Source organism: Adiantum capillus-veneris, chromosome 16, assembly GCF_014529385.1.
Source record: "Adiantum capillus-veneris isolate H3 chromosome 16, ASM1452938v2, whole genome shotgun sequence".
In the NCBI taxonomy this organism is placed as follows: Eukaryota; Viridiplantae; Streptophyta; class Polypodiopsida; order Polypodiales; family Pteridaceae; genus Adiantum; species Adiantum capillus-veneris.
Genome location: NC_140946.1, coordinates 112786985 through 112800645, shown reverse-complemented (window position 1 = coordinate 112800645; position 13661 = coordinate 112786985). Strand labels below are relative to the sequence as shown.

General features: G+C 44.8%; 1 long non-coding RNA gene across 1 annotated transcript in view; it reads right to left on the bottom strand.

Moving 5' to 3' along the window:
* Positions 1 to 12139: 12139 nt before the first annotated feature.
* The window catches only part of LOC147439664 (uncharacterized), a 45849-nt gene continuing 44327 nt past the window's right edge, over positions 12140 to 13661 (bottom strand). The window contains exon 3 of the long non-coding RNA XR_015184626.1: positions 12140 to 13152. This is a non-coding gene — a long non-coding RNA (uncharacterized LOC147439664). The remainder of the gene's footprint in view (positions 13153 to 13661) is intronic.

Here is a 13661-nt window from a genome sequence, read left to right as displayed (position 1 = left end):
TACTATGTCCATCCCTTTCACAAATGTGACAATACACTTTTTCTTTAGGTGCTACAACAGAATAACCAAACTTTTTAAGTTTGCCTACCAACTCTTGCTCAATACTCTGCTTTTGCTTGACTTTCTTCTTCTTACTGCTCTGTTTCTTCTTTCTTTTTTCTGTTTCCTCATCACTGTTTGATGGTGAGTCTGAATCTGAGTTCCCACTGGAATCTGTGTCTTCAGATGCTTCTTCTGAATCTGAGTCACTGTCTTCTTTTCCTTTTGCTTTGGTCATGCCAAGTCTCTTCTCCACCCTTGCAGCAGCAGTAACAAGGTCATCCAGACCTCCAGCAATATCAATGCTAGCTACTGCTCCCTTTAAGCTGCTTCTCAATCCTTTCAAAAAATAACCTACTAACATTTCATTAGTGGGTCTTTCATTCCCCTGCAATCTTTCTACTAAAATTCTGAACTTCTGTGCATAGTCTTCAACCAGCATCTTATTTTGCTTAATGTCTCTGAGTTTTCTCAGGACATCAGTCGGAGTCTCCTCCTTTCTAAATCTCTGCAGAAATGCTTGCTTCAAAGCATTATAAGTAGCAAAATGTGCAATGCCATATTGGTTGAACCAACTCATGGCCTTTCCTTCCAATGTGGCAGCAAACTGTTCCATCTTTACTCCATCAGCATACATCACCTGATAGCCACTTGCCTGCCACTTAGTTTCAAACTGTGCCACATGACAGTTAGCATCTTCCTTACTCCCTGCTCTAAACTTGGCTGCCTTGACCTTTGGGTTGGGTGGTGGTTGAGCCATTGGAATGGGTTGTGGTGGTCTCCTAGGTCTTTGCTTGGTAGCCCCCTGAAGTGGGTCAAACTGGATCCTTCTCCTGGTGGTTCTTCTTGCCAGGAATAAAGCTCCAATAAATTGCCTCACTCTCTCGTCTCCTGTTGCTCCTGATCCTACCCCTCCTTGGTCTACAGGTTGCTGCCCCTGAGCATCGGGTGATTGCTGATTGTCATGATCATAGTTAAATGGATCAATGTTTCCAGCCTGTGCTTGAGCCCTTGTGTAGTACACTCTTCCTACTCTCCTGTCTCCCTCTGACATGCATCATTACTTGAAAATAAACGTTAACCCAGCGAGATCGCCAAATGTGTTGTGGGTTAGGTCAACACATGAACATCATACACAGCAAGAATAACCATCTACTCCACCATACTTCATTAACAACAATTCAGACACAGTAAACATGACTACTCAAAATATCAGAGTAAGCAGAGAATACACTGAATAGTTGCTGCACTGCACCATCATCATCACATTCATATCAGAGAACAGATACCTCGTGCGCAGATACATTCCCCACTTATATAGATAAATCCGACTTACCTACCCAGTCACAAGACATTCAGCAGACTGCAACTGAAATACAGTTACATCCGACTTAGCAAAATACAGCTCAGTAAATATCCGATAAGTCAAAATCCGACTTAGCTATTCAGAGTCAGTTTCTAACATGTGCCTCTCAACAGTTTACGTCGACAATTGGAAGGATGTCATCCATGTTGCATCCCGAAATTGCTCCGGCTACCTTTGTTTTGGAGCGTCTTGTACTTACCATTTTAGACCATTGTCGCTTTACTTTAGGTACAAGATGTAGCAGCTGTGGCCATGTAATCTTCGGTCCTTGCTCTGCCACATCCAATGTTAGATCATAGGGCTTAGAACTTTCCCCTAGCTGGAAGTCGGTGATGCCCAATTTTCGTCGTGGCCTGGATGGCCTCTTGCTAGTTTCTCCTCTCATGCTTCTCTCATCATCTGATTGTGTAGCTTTCTCCCTCCTAGCTCTTTTCATAGTCATGGCTTCAAGTGGTTCTAAAAAGGTTACCTTCTCCTTACCCTTGTCCCTCTCCTTTGCTCTGGGTGGATCCACTACTACGGCTTTTCCTTTCTCTTCTAGCCTTATGATGTTTACAGGGCGATCACGTGGTGGGGCTGGTGGAAGAGGTGGGATGGATGCTTGTAGTGGTGTCTGGGGTGGACGTAGAATTTGTGTTGGTGGGGGTGGTGCTCGGGGTGGGGGTGTTCTTTCTCTAGGGGGTGACAATTGGTTCCTCCTACCTCCTCTATTATAGTTTTGTCGTGGTTTGGGACAGTAGTACATACCGTGACCGTCTTCTCTGCAGTTGTAGCAATGATACTCCCTATTTTGTCGTCGTGCTCTTCCAGGGTCTTGATCTCTTTCTTGACTCCTCCCTTGCTGTATTAAGTGGACAGACAAATTCTGCAGTTGGTCAGTAATATGGGCCAACATATCTTGTTGGTCATCTCTTACCCCAAGAGCCGGTGGTGGTGGTATGGTGGTTGTCGTAGTTGCTGGTCGACGCGATGTTCCTGCTTCTGTTGACTCGGTTTCTTTGGCTTTCATTCGCAGCTTCTTGTCCTTAAGGCGAGCAATCTCAACGGCTAACTCATACGTAGCCGGGAATCTACCTTTCACCTTCTCCTTGAGAAGAGGCCATAAGCCATGCGTGAACCGATCTTTTTTTAGGAAATCGGGTGCAGCTTCCCCCCTAGCCAGTGACTCAACCCACCGTTCCCACAAATCCACAAATTTGGACTCATAGGTGGCATATTCTAAAAGACCCTCCTGCTTCAAGTCTCTCAACTTGTCCCACAACTTTTCTGAAGTGGTACCTCCCCCAAAGCGCCTCTTAAAAGCGGTTTTTAAGGGTTCCCAGTCATCCTTGGTTGCTTGTGGAAGTGCATTGTACCATGATCTAGCTTCTAGCTTCATGAGATGCTTAAAGATTCTAACCCGGGATTCATCCGTATCTTTGTTGCTCACTACACATGCTACTTCAAAGTCATCTAGGAAGTCTGTTACCAAATCCTCCCCCTTCTTTCCTTTAAATGTTGGAAATGCTACACTTGCCATGATTACTGAGAGAGAGCTAGAAAGACACACTGCTTAACTTGCAAAAGTTTTTTTCTTCTTTACAAGGAGGCGTGTATACCCTCTTATACTAGGACATAGATTAAAACTTCAAACGGTACATTGCCTTGTACAAAAGGTAAGACAAATGGTTGATCTGATGCCAGAACCTCCAAAAACCGCTCCCCACCCCGCATGGTGTCAATGACGTGCTGGTAGTGAGCCTTCAAATCCAGTATTACCTTGATTGAGCGTACACGTGTTGGTATGTGTGATCTGTCTTGAGGTAGGTTGTACCGATTCATGTGAAGCTTAGAGGTGCTTAGTCATTGTCCAAGCTTGTGGGAGAGGGTGGTGTTCTTTCCTGAAACAAACTCAGTAGATCCCTAGTTTCTCTAGTGAGAGTGTGAGCCAATGCTTCCGTTATCTGTGCTGCAGCATCAGGTGCGACTTGAAAACTGACTGTGGTAATTACCTCGATGACTTGAGTTACCCGATTCTCAAAGTAGAATAGTGTTGATTCTCTATTGTGTAGAGCTCCTTCCATTTTGTTGTTGTGGGTTTGTTGTAGGTTGCGGACATGGTTTCGACCTTCTCCTTCTTCTTCTTGGCACTTGGCCTATGTATATCCACTGGGTTTGGCGTGTTGGTTGACTCTTCCACTGCAAATCGATTACCGTTACGCCTGGCACTCGAGCTTCGATGGAGATGCGGAGTTCGTCTAGTTGTGCTTGGAGCTCTTCTTCTTCTGTCGTCCAATTAGAAAATCCTGCTAGCCATTCATCCATTCACAATAGTTTAGGGGTTTCAGTCTTGTAAACTGAAGGGTTTCATGAAAAGATCCTCAGTGGGGGACACCAAATGACGGGAGCAACGCGAACCCTGAACCCCCGACGGCCTCTAAAACATCGGGGACCGAATGGCGCGCCTCGAGCCTGTCATGGTAAAGCAAACAGGGGGCACCACCTAGCTTCAGCGGCTAGGACGCAAACAACACACCACCATAACAAAGTTTTCATCCAAGAGATATGGATGCTTGGGAGTAATGATGAAGAGGAAAGGGAATGAGATCAAGTGAGAGAGAGAGAGAGAGAGAGAGAGAGAGAGAGAGAGAGAGTGAGGGAGGGGGTATAACGGCTTAGTACTTAGGCACCACAAAAGGATGGCGAATCCGCACACCCTTCACACATACACAAGCTCACTCCAAAACACAAGACTAGGTGGTGATTCCGCACACCTCACATGGGCAAAACATTGCAAGAAAACATACTCACAAAACCTCAAGCTTTATTTAGAGAATTAGGCGATGAAATGGAGAGCATAGGGTAGGGGAATGGGAAGGGAGAGAGTGGTAGAGCACATGGCGGATAGGTGGGAGTTGATGGCGAAGACTCGCACGAGGATTATGGCCATCATCCTTCATTTAGTTGCCCTTCATCTTCCATGGCCAAGGATGTAGAGGTCATGCTCAAGACAAGCATGGTGATTGTGGTGATGGTGATGGTGATGGTGTGGGTGTGTGTGTGTGTGTGCACTAGGCACACACAGTGCATAGTGTGTTCTTTGGTGATGTTGTGTGTCCTTAGTGTGATGGTGACCCCTCTTTATATAGGGGAGGAGGGGGGAGAAATTCTAGAATTTAGAAATGAAGAAATCATTATCTACATAGGCCATGTGACTGTGGGCCCCACTTGTCTGGCTGTGTGTATATGTGCCAGAACAGCAGTCTCATGAGAGAGAGACTAAGAGAGAGAGATAGGTTGATGAAAAAAAGTGAGAGGTGACATGGAGAATAAAGTAATTACAAGAGGGGAGAGAGGGGAGTGTGTTCAGAGGTGAATCTGTGTGCAGATGTGTGTGAACACAAGAAAAATCAGGTAACCACCGGGTGGGGATGGGTCTGTGGGCACCTTTTTCAGTGAAACTGAGTGTGTGTGTGAGTGTGGGGGAGGTTATTTAGCTACAATACAAGAGACATGGAGCCCTTTAGAGAGAGAGGGGGATATTTGGGTCATGGGATATGATAGGAGAGAGAAAGAGGGGGTGGGGTATACTATTTTGAAAGATAGGGTAAGTTGCATGTGAATTAGGGTGCATTATTGGTGAGTTATAATGCATTATTGGTGAGAGGTGGGGTAGCTTGAGGGGAGAGAGAAAGGAGAAAGGAAAAGGGGAAGAGAGAGGGGGTGGACCTTTTGAGTGGAGGAGAGGAAAAGGGACACCCGGCGGGGCAACAGTGAAGAAAAAGGAGGCAAGGTGGGGATGGGCTACCCCGCAGGCATGAGGTGGCCTATTTTACCTTTCTTATATATTTACATAATCATACTTTATTTTTTTCTTACTTTTTCCAATGCCTTTTATCACTCCCTCCCTAAGAGGGGGTTTTCATGGGGTGGGGACGAGAGAAGAGGGGTATGGGAGCTTGGCTTGTGAAAAGCCCCCATCAGCACCAACTTGGCAAGTTTGTAGATTGTGTTACGAACATCAAGAGACAAACATCCCTCAATGGCCACCAGTAAAATAAACTACAAAACACGTGCAACAATGATATTAAAGTCCACACATGAGTTTGTTACACAATTCCCACTATGATATATTCCACTATGAACATACCTGACACATTTTATGCCAGTCGTGTGACTTCAAACCGGTAAGCTTTCCTTCTTTAGTAAAACACGTTTGGAGCGAGTGCATTACACCAGTGGGGTCCGCATAGATCTAATGGTCTCTTTTACTTTGCGTTCTTGGGCTTCTGTGAAAATCCATGGCGCTTTACGGAATTTTATCGATCCATCAGATGCTGTTTGCGGCCAATATTTCTCCATACGATCCACATTTCTAAGGTCAACCCTGGCTCCCAAAGTATCTTTCTTGCTGGTCAGATGGTCCCATAGCAGATTACCCACATTATTGAATATATGCATTGGATCGAGCAAGTGATTGATCATGAGTCACGGCCAATATGGTAACTCGTACCATAGAGAGTGTCTCTTCATCCCTGGGGGCAAACCATCATCACACATCTCCTTCTGCTCTAACCATGCTTGTGCAGACATCCTCAGTGGCTCTCTTCCCAAAAAGCCATCGCGTAACACATGATTCTCTGGAAGATACGCTTGATGACTTTCGTAGATTTACTTGTTCAATGAGGTAGCCTAACGTGCATTCAGTCTAGGTCCGCATGTGACACATGCTCTGTATCCGCTTGTTTGAAGCCCTGCATGCATACACATGATAATAGATAAGCTTGAGAAAAACCAAGATATACAGTGTTTGAGTTTAAGTATAAGTTACTTGAGCATTCTGTTAATGCGGGATAGTCATGCATGGTCCACATTAGAATACCTCTGATCAAAGCATTACGTCGACCTGTGTGTCGACTCATATCCACCACTTGTATGCCAATCCACAATTGTTGTAGCTCTTCCAATAGTGGACGAAGATATACATCCATATTCTTCACTTTATACCGCCCCGGCACAATCAAGCTTAGCCATAGGTACCCCTTCTTCGTAGTCAACCACGGGGGAATGTTGTAGTTGATGATGACAACGGGCCATACACTGTAAGATGTTGATCTTTGACCAAATGGATTTACGCCATCCATAGCCAGGCCTAGGCGCAAATTTCGAGCTTCCTTGGCAAAATCCGACCATGTTTCATCTATATGTTTCCAAGCTGCGCAATCTGCAGGAATCCATAGCACACCATCCGAAGATTTGTTCTCATCATGCCATGATGCTAGGGCGGCCACGGACTTACATTCAAAGAAATGCTTGATGCGAGGAAGCAGAGGAAAATGTCGCAAAACCTTTTGTGGAATTTTTGTTCCGTGGAGATCTACTCGATATCTCTTGGAATCACATTTCGGACACTTCTCCATGTCTATGTATTCCCCTCTGAAAAGAATGCAGTTGTTAGGACAAGCGTGGATAAAATTGTAATCCATCTCCAAGTTTCATAAGATCTTTCTTACTTCCTCTCTGGAATCTGGCATCACATTATCAGCTGGCAGTATTTGCTCTTTGAGTAATCTACACAACAAAAAAAATACGGTACAATTGTGTAAAAGTCTATCAGATCATTATACATCTAGAGTTTTTTATTAAAGTAAACACATTTGTAATAGATCACCTCAAAAGCGCTATGACGCTAGTGTCACTCCATCCAAACTTTGTTTTCATGTTGAGAAGAACCAAGAGCGCCTTCAATCTAGACACACGTGCTCCATCATACAATGACGTATTGGCTTTACTTTTCATATCATCATAGATAAGCCTTTCTGAATCCATGATCATTTCGATCATTTCATTGATCTCGGGCTCAAACATTGCCTCGTTGGTAATGTGGTCTGCATGATCATCCCCCAAGCTGTCAGAGGCTACATCTTGTGGCCTCACATATGCTGCTTGACCAAAGCGCCTACGAACACGTCTATTGGGTTGCAAGATTGCTGCCTGTTGGTCAGCGTCAGAGTCCGACGAGTTATAATTGGCAACAACTCGATCTATAATAGATGGATCGAACTGGCAAAATTTATGAACGTGCTGCAAAGAAATGCGTCTTGTCCATCTCATAGCATGCTCGGTGGCCAACAAGCTTCTTGCTCTTCAAGTAACGATGGGGGTCGAGCCAGGAAAGCCACCGAATGCATAAACACTTCCAGCAATTAGAGCAAGCTCAAAAGAATGTGATTTCTGCCATGTGTAGAGACTCACCTTCTTGCCCATCGCTATTATGCAGGTGAAGTTTGAGGCCGCCAGCAAGCCCTACAGCAGTTGCACCTCTCTCTGCCTACCCTGCCGGGTTGCACCTCTCTCTACCTACCCAGCCTCTTGCCAATACGTGAGGAGCGGGTTGGGTACCGTTGCCTCCTCAAGTAACGATGGGGGTCGAGCCAGGAAAGCCAAGGAATGCATAAACACTGCCATCAATTAGAGCAAGCCCAAAAGAATGTGCTTTCCGCCATGTGTAGAGACTCACCTTCTTTCCCATCGCCATTATGCAGGTGAAGTTTGAGGCCGCCAGCAAGCCCTACAGCAGTTGCACCTCTCTCTGCCTACCCTGCCGGGTTGCGCCTCTCTCTGCCTACCCAGCCTCTTGCCAATACGTGAGGAGCAGGTTGGGTACTGTTGCCTCCTCTGTTGTGTATTGAAGGATATTTGACCCCCGCTCTGCTGGACAGTGGCTCGCGTTGATGCCTCTACTAAACAATGTTTTCTGTGCGCACTCTCTCTCAAGGTCTAGTGTATTTTAACCGGAATCCTCCTCCAAGCCTCTCCCTCTCAGCGTGCTGAACGCGTGGATTGCCGGCACCATTTGTAACATTTAATGGCCTAATAACTTATGTGTAGGGGAAATTAGCATGAACATAGTGGGCATTTCATTAGAATAGATTCCTAATGAGAATTACAAGAGTGCTTGGGCGGAGAGAGCAACAAAAAGCATAACACCTAGTTAGATAGCATCGACAATACTTTCAAAAGAGAGAGAAATTAAGCTATTGACAACAGTTGAGGATCGGATTTTCATGGAGCCGGTCCCCCCTCCAAAAGGCTTTGTATTATGGTTTCTCCCATCAAGAGAGACATTGTACAATACAATTATTTGTATTCCTTCAAAACTAACTAGTGCAATGAAGATGGAAACTTCATGCACTAAGAAAAACACTTAACAAACACAACTTGAATTATCCCCGTTCTCAGACCCAAGACCTCACACACCTTCGAAGATGGTGAGAGCTAGCAGGGTATGAGAGTAGATTGAGAGGAAGAATGAGTATCTTACGAGAAAGATGTACATCTCCTCACATAATCACTCATATGTAGCATAGCTTAGCTTAGTAATTAGCTTGGTAGAGGAGATGAGCATGCATTGAAGCTTGGCTCTTGGTTGGATTTGCATCCACATGCCAAGAGAGTGTTGATGTAGGCTTCTATCTCACAAGCTTGGAGTAGGTGATGAGTTCTCCATTAAAGCTTGGGAAGAGATAGTCTTCTCTTTCTTCACACATGAGCTTGTGTGAGTGTGCGTGTGATAATGCCTTGCAAAAATCAGCCCCCTCTCTCTCTTGGGCGAGCCCTCTTGCTAATTGCTCTTGCTCAAGCCTCATTGGCCCTCCCCAAGTCAAGCCAATTACAATTAAGCAGCATAAGTGATAGCCTTCTGACATGTGTCCCCCTTTCCCCTTTTGTGAGAGCTTTAGGTAATTAAATAATTAAACTAAACTCTCATTGGACCCCTTTGTCTCCTGGCCAATAGGAATCAGGCAAGCCATGGGGCTCCTGAATGCTCATTGGACCCCTTGGGAGACTGTCCAATAATCATCCAGAAGACTTAATTTTCATTGGTTATTTTTATGAAGTGTTTTAAAATTAATTAGGCTAAATTTACTCTAGCCTAATTCTCATTGGTCCACTTCAAGGGTCATCCAATAGGAATTGGGTACACCTTGTGGGCATCTGGCCTAGGGAGCTGACATGTGTCCCTCATTCCCTTTGTGTAAAGGGAGCTTGTGTGTGTGTGTGTGTGGCTTTCTCTCTCATCCCCTAGAAGAAAGGCTCGCCCCCTCCCATGTAGGGATATGCAAGATTTTTTGGTCACACACAAAGCATCCAATTTCCCCTAGGGTTGACCTTTGGACACAACCTTTGAATTTTGGAACCTTAGCATTTTCGAAGTCTTAATGGGCTGAAGCTTAGGGTCTTTTTAGCCCATTCTTTCACATGGCTCTTTTGCAGATGGCCCCCCCTTTGGATCTATATTTTTCCTCCTTTGGATCCCTACTGTGGCCGGTCTGCTAGCTTAACCAATATTCTAGCTTTTTCTCCCCTTGCACTTCCCCATATTAAATGATCAGTTTAATATGAGAAAATCATTTAGGAGAATTAGATATTGATTATTATGACATTACCTCTCTCTTGAAATCATAGTCGTCCTCGACTATGGTGTAGAGAAGATAAAGCATATTCATGAGTCCTTTTCTTAGCGGGTAGAGGATGCCTATGTTACCCTACGACATCATTGCACAATGGATGACTAGTCCGTTTGGTGCTTGAGATCCTGAGGCTACTGCAAGCATGTCTGCACATTAGTCCTATCAGTCTTCCATAGTAGAGTGACAAGCTCTACTTGGTGTTTGGGAGACGTCGTCTCCGCAAACTTGATCTAAGCATGCATACTACTTCATTTTTGTGCACAAATAAAGAAAAAGAGAGTCTTATAAGACAAAAATTTTGTTCATTTTTAACATTTTGTACATTAATTGCTTACTCTTGGGAAGCATTGTAAGCATTGACAAGGTTTAGGTTATCCTTTAATTGTATGCCTTGCATCCATCTAGCATCTTCAAAAGGATAATTCTTAAACTTAATAAGATATCGTCGGATAGTCTTACCGCCTCTTAGTACCTTGTCTTCATGTCGAAGAATGGACTCGGGCTGCAGCACCTCTTCTTGGTCCTCGATCTCCGGTGGGTCTTCAATAGTTGGTTCTTGAGGTGGCTCTCCTTTGTAAGGTTTTAATAGGCTCACATGAAAAGCATTGTGTATGAGCCAATGATTGGGCAACTTGAGTTGATAGGCCATCTCATTGATTGGCCTAAGAATCTGAAAGGGACCATAGTACCTTTTTGCTAGTTTAGCAAAAAGGTACTATGCTAGTTTAGCATAGTACTTTTGGTGACCCGTAGTATTCTTGCCCGTTGTGTGCCTTAATCGAGCCTTGGGAAACTTTAACAAGACCCAATCGTTTTCTTTAAAGGCTTGGGCTCTTCTGTGCTTGTCAGCAGCAGCCTTTTGCCTTTGCTGTGAGATAGAGATAGCATCCTTAATCTTTTGGAAATATTCTTGTAGGTCTCGGCTATACTCATCTGCAGCGAAGATCTTCCCATGTACCTTAAGTAGCAAGGGACTTTTTTATCTTCCCTCAATTACCTCGAAAGGTGCTTTTCCCGTGGAAGTATGTACAATGTTATTGTAAGCATACTCCACTAAGGGTAAGTACTTCTCCCATTGGGATCTTTGATCTACTTTCGTTACATAGGCTTTTAGTAGATCGAGAATGTTTAGGTTAGCTATTTCACTTTGGCCATCAATTTGTGGATGATAGGCCGAAGAGAAGTTTAGCCTTGTTCCTAAATTCTCAAAGAGACCCTTCCAGAAATTACTGGTCATTCTAGGATCTCTATTCGACACTATGGACATGGGCAAGCCATGGTACTTGAAAATTTGTGAAATAAAGAGGCACTACAAGAGGTTGTGTGCTCTTGTGACGCTGTTAGCGACGGAAATACACTGGGGTTTTATAACCCCCGGCGTCGCTAATAGTGTCGCTACGAGAGCGTCGCTGTATGCGTCGCTATAAGCGTCGCTATATAGAGACGCTCATAGCGGCGCTCATAGTGATGGTCATAGCAACGTTTACACAGAAGTCTATAGCGACGCTTATAGCGACGCTCCAGAGCCATAAATAGCGACGGTTATAGCGACGCCCGAGAGAATTTTTTTTTGGTGACAGGGCATTGAATGCCCTGCCACCCATCAACCATATTGTACTTGATTCACTTTTTTAAAAAAGTGCAAGGGTAGATAATAGACCCAAAATAGTCACCCACAAGACGCATTGTTTGCAAAATTGACAAGCGTAAAATTGACAATTGTACACATCATAGGCAAAATGAATTGATTGGCAAATGTAATAATGACAATTGTACAACATCATAGGCATAAAGAATTGATTGGCAAAATGAACTGCGGTGAAAAATGTAATAATATACATGGTTCAAAAAGACGTATAAAATCCGTCTCATGATACATAAGCTATGAGAAACCCTAAACTAATGCTATCTAGCTACGGCTAAACTGACGTCGTCTAGTCAGACGTCTCATCGCGTCCAAGCGGCGTATCTGTCGGATTCTGCAAAAAAAGACAATAAGACAGCTTTCAGTAAGTATAAACATATAACGACATTTATAAAACAATACAAAAAATAGAAAATAGTAAACCCTAATACTAACCATGCCGCCGCGAGAACTGAGAATGTCCATCAGGGCGTTTAAGCCCTTCCTGCCTGCGTACTCGCGCTCGTACGGTGTGGGATCACGTCCTGTCATCGACCACTGTCAAAACATACAAAGATTTCATTATGTTAGAATTAAAAAACTCATAAACCCTAAAGTATCGAACATAAAGAGCAATGCGAAAACACTTACAAAATCGGCCTCAAATGATGTCCATCCATCGCTCCCCAAGTGGTGCGAGCTCCTTGCCTCTACTCGCGCTCTGGCTGCATCCTTTTGTTGCTTCCACTTGTCGGGATTCTCGCGCGCTGCTTTCTTCGCATTCTTCCAATCTTCTTTGGCCAGCCAATCTGGCCTGTTCCACCCATGCTTGATTGCTTTTTGCACTTCGGAACGCTTGTGTTTGCAATATTCGCGCATTCGAATCTTCATCAGGTCTTCATTGAAGCGCTGATCCCGTGTTGGAACGGGAATCTTCATCAGGTCTTCATTGAAGCGCTGATCCCGTGTTGGAACGGGAAACTTATCATGAAGTATGCTGATGACTCTGGCTTTTAAATCACTTGGTACTTCACTCTATTTGTTTAGTATGTAGTGTCTAAACAACTAAGAGCAAAGACCACGCATGCGCGAGATCACCTTCTTGCCGTCATCATCCATAATGATGCCGTCGCTGAAGTCGACGAAGTAAGGCAAGCCCTCTGGCCGGTGACGCGTGAACCTAGGTGTCCCGACAGGGGTCTCTAGCGGCGTGTCGATGGGGGTACGGACGTCATGTGTCTCCACCGGCGTCTGGGCCCCGAAGCGAGGAGTGTCGAGTGGGGTGGCTTTTGGCGGGGTAGGTAGAGGTGTGTAGCTGCTAGGAACAGTCAGCCGCGCAAAACCTGGCGTAGATGGCGATGCTGTGGCTGGTGTGGGGGCGGGCAAAGAAGGGGAGGGTAAAGAGCCTCGTCGAGCACGAGGCGGTGTGAAGACATGGGCGGCGGAATCCCCACAACAACCACCACCGCCACCACTAGAGTGCCGGTGTCTAGACGAGTGTGAAGATCGTCTCGTCGACACCGAAGCTTCGGAGCGCGCCGAATGCTCCGAAAGAGAGGGAGATGCGGATGGAGTAGGAACGCACGATGATGCGCCAGAGCGATGACGCTCCACGTACCACTGTCTCTGCTGCGGTGACAAAGAAGAAAGAAACTCCTCATCATCCATACCTGCATTAAACACACGAATATATAAACTTAATATTGAATGAATAGAGTAGACAATGACGCAAAGACCATTAAATACAATGACGTAATGACACATATAAATACAATGACGCAATGAATTGAGTGATAGAAGAGGCAAGTCGAAAACTCAGAATTTTCAATCAAAAGATGTGAGCGCGAGTAGAAAAGAGCGTTATACACCATGGAAGGTACTTAGAGAGCCAGAGCTTTTACAACACGGAGCAAAATTGTTCAAATACAATATTTGTGGCTTTAAGAGATCTCTCTCTCATCCTCTCATAACTCAGCATAACTTCCTATATCTATATAGAGCTCTCCGTTTAAACACATATCCTCTGTTTCATTTTGTAGCTCCTCTGCATGCACCCCATATAGAGTAGTAGCATCTTGATGCTCGTTTGGCACCACCGTAGAGGCTTCTGATTGAGCATCTTCTCTGATCTCCTCCATTGATGCCGTTGTGATTGGCACATGGTAGCCTTCATACGTCC